Below are 3,546 nucleotides of genomic sequence, written 5' to 3'. Positions count from 1 at the left end.
CCGCCCGCTGCCACCCCCCAGTGCTGCCCCCAACCCGAGCTGCATTCTGCCAGTGGCAATGAGTTTGAGCTGCCCGAGGTCCCCCACGGTGAGTGGAGCGTGCTGGGGGGTGGCGGGATGGGGCTGGGGGCTGGAGACAGAGCGGGGACAGTGCAAAGGGTGGATCTTGTTCATGCACACTCCTGTCCCTAATTGGGTGCTGTGCTCTGAGCAGGGAGAATGTGCAATGGATGGATCCTGACCATGCATGCTCCTCGGGAATGGAGGTGCAAATCCACATCCGGTTGTGGGGCAAGGAAATATGCAAAGAATGGATCTTGCTCATGCAATTTCTCAAGATGGGGGGGATACAAAATGGGCTCTGCACTGAGCAGAAACCAGTGCAGAGGATAAATCCTGCTGCGTACGTTCCTGAGACAGGAGGGTGCCCAGCGTGAGCTGAGAACCCACACAAGGGGTAAATCCCTCCCGTGCCCACTCCCAGCTCTGGGTGCGTCTCTCTGAGCAACGCTCTGAGCTCCCAGAGCTGCAGCTCGCTCTGACCAGCCCAGCCCCTGCGCTTTGCCACGGCTCTTTGAGCACAGCCTGTGCAGCCCCAGGGCCTCGCTCTCCTCCTGCACGGCCGCGCTGCTGCTCGCCTGACCGCGAGCCCGGAGCAGGAGCGCTGTCACTCTGCATTGGTGCAGACGTGGAAAACAATTTGCAGGTAAAATGACCCTTTCCCACGGCAAATTACCCTTGACTGCTGCAACCCGTGCTCTTGTTATTCCAGGCAGGATGGCACGGCCGGGCTGTTAACCAGGCACAGCGAAGCCATTTGCTCGGGACGGAATTGCGGCAAAAAATTGCAAGCAAAGCAGTCGAGCCCCCCCTGCCCTGAGCAGCGGGGCTGGGCTGGTGGGGGGCCTCCCATCCCAACGCTCCCTTTGCACGTGGTGCCGTCCCTGGTGCTTTGGGAGCACATCTGGCCAGCTGTTCCCCTGTGCCAGCCCCAGGCGATGCAATGAGGAGCTTAGCTGCTCGCGCTCTTTATCCAGGGCACCGCTGCTCCCAGCAGATTAGGTGGTGGCGATGGGCTGTGTGTATATATATAATTTCATTGGGCTTTAGCATTTATTTCAGGAGCTAAATGTCATTACGGGCAGATCCCCCAAATAAATCCCCGGTCCGTTTCAGCTGCGTGGCTATAAATCGCCTCATCCCGAGGGGAGCTCCTTGATCTGATTTTTTTTCTTCTCCCCCCCTTCCCTCCCCACTTTAAATGCAACTCTGCATGGGAGGATTAAGAGCTCAGCGCCGGGTCCAGGTGCCATCCTATTGCACTGCATCCCCGTTGCACTGCATCCCCACGCACACCGGGCGCTCACGTGCGTCACTGCGCCCGGAGCACAGAGCATCCTTCATGGCAGCGAGGGGTGCTCCCACCTGGCCTCCCCCGAGCCCCCCGGGGGGAGAATGGGCTCCTTTCAGGGCGGCAGCAGGGCTGGGGCTGAATGGCGCCTGTGAGCAGAGCTTGGCGGGTGCCCAGCACTGATCTCACCGGCTCTCCTCCGCCGAGAGCCGCAGCCGCTCGGGTCTGGCATTGGCCCAGCAGCTCCCGGGGCCTCCCCGTTCCCAGCCACGGTGGTGCCACGGAGTCCCCATCCCCAGCGCTGTCCATTTTACACTGCGGGAGCCAAAGGGATGCAGCCCCGTTCCCAGCTGTGGCGGTGCCATGGAGTTCCCATCCCCAGCGTCGTCCCTGTGCACCACGTACCCAAAGGGATGCAGCCCCCAGAGTGCAGCTTCGTGTGGGCGCACAGTCCACGCAGGCAGAACTTCCCCACCAGGCGGATGGAGGGTCGGGACATCATGAAGTGACTGCATGTGTCACAGCTGTGCTGTCCATAATTCTGCCTTCGTGGTTTCAGCCCTCCAGCTGTGCAGCTCACGGGGCCGCAGTGCCCATTCCACCGAAACCACTGCCCCGCAGCAGCCACCACCATGGCAGTGATGCTGGGAGGAGGCTGTGGGCTCCCAGCTTTCAGGGCCATGACCACCACTGGGGGGGGCAAACTGAAGGACCCCCTCCTTGCAGCAGTGGTGTTATGCGGAACCCCAGGTCTGGTGCTACGAGTGCAGCAGGGTCTGGGCATGGCTGTGGGCAGAGCTCTGCAATGAGGACTGGGGATTTAGTGCTCTCCAAAGAAAATTGAATTTGGTGTCTCTGTGGAACACAGCTGGGCAGAGCGCCCTCATATATCCTCTGGATTTATGGCTTCCCCGGGCTCTGGCGGGGATGTTTATAATTGTGCCGTGCTGTTCTCAGGGCCGGGTGGCCCTATGGCTGAGCAGCACCTGGTGGTCCCGTGTCCCCATGTGCTGCGGAGCGGTGCACACAGAGAGGGGCTGCGTCCCAGCACAGGGCAGAGCCAGGCAGGGTCACGCCAAGCTGAAGGCGAGTCGGTAAATTTGAGTCTATGTTCTGGCACTGCTAAGTGTCAGCACAGGAGGTGCTCCCTGCCTGCAGCCATGTATCACCTGTGTGCGTTGCACGAGGAGCTCGGCTGGGTGCTCCACATCCCCGTGTCACCTCCCATCCATCCCGTGGGGACGTCGCCGTGCTGAGGTGGTCACACCATCCCAGCTGGCACGGCAATGGGGTGCCATGGGGCTTCGGGCTGTGTGTGCCACCTGCACCCTGCTCTGCCTGGGGACATCGGCACCACCTCCATCCCGATGGCACCGCATCACTCCCACCGCTGGGATCTCATCGGGGTGCTGGATGTGGGGGACACGGAGGGGTCGCAGGAGGATCTGGATGGGGAGATGGGGTAAGGCTGCCCCCGTGCCTCTGCTGAGCCCTCTGCGTGCCAGTTAATTTCACGCCAAATGCTCTTGATGGATCTCTTGTTATTTTTGGTGAGCTGAGCCATAAATTTGTGCCACCTCACTGCAGCAATCTGTTCGGTGGGAAGGGGAAGCACCGCCGCTCGCTGCCATTCGGGTGCCCAGGGGTGCACTGGGGACATCGGTACCCCGGGGTGCATGGATTGATTTCAGCCCACACGACCAAAATGCAGCGGCTGGCAGAGGTGTGGTGCATTTTGAGGCTGTGGCTATGCTCAGCCATCTGTGCCCCTCAGGAAGCCACACAGTGCTCAGCATGGGGCTGGGCATCCTCATCCCACTTCACAGTGTCCACACAACATCCCATCCCCGTGATGTCTCCACATCCCCATGCCCCATCCCCATATTTGCTGTCCCCACAATGTCCCATCTCCATGCCCGTCCCCCGCCTGCTCTCACTGCAGCCCTTCTCTCTTCCAGGCAATGCTGTTGAGGAGAACCAGAAGGTGAAGACGCAGTGGCCACGGTCGGCAGATGAGCCAGGGGTGTACATGGCCCAGACAGGTACGGGCGCTGCAGGGCGAGGGATGGGTGACTCTGCGCTGGGTGACGCAGACAGGGTGACTTCCTTTGCTTCCAGCCCACGGACAGACTTCATTTGTTCCGTTTATACGTTTTTCCTCTGTGCCTTCCTCCGAGGGTTGTAAAGCCAAAAAA

The sequence above is a fragment of the Meleagris gallopavo genome, chromosome 25 (genome assembly GCF_000146605.3).
Source record: "Meleagris gallopavo isolate NT-WF06-2002-E0010 breed Aviagen turkey brand Nicholas breeding stock chromosome 25, Turkey_5.1, whole genome shotgun sequence".
Taxonomy (NCBI): domain Eukaryota; kingdom Metazoa; phylum Chordata; class Aves; order Galliformes; family Phasianidae; genus Meleagris; species Meleagris gallopavo.
The sequence above is the reverse complement of the archived record's forward strand: the minus strand, read 5'-3'. Positions refer to the sequence as shown.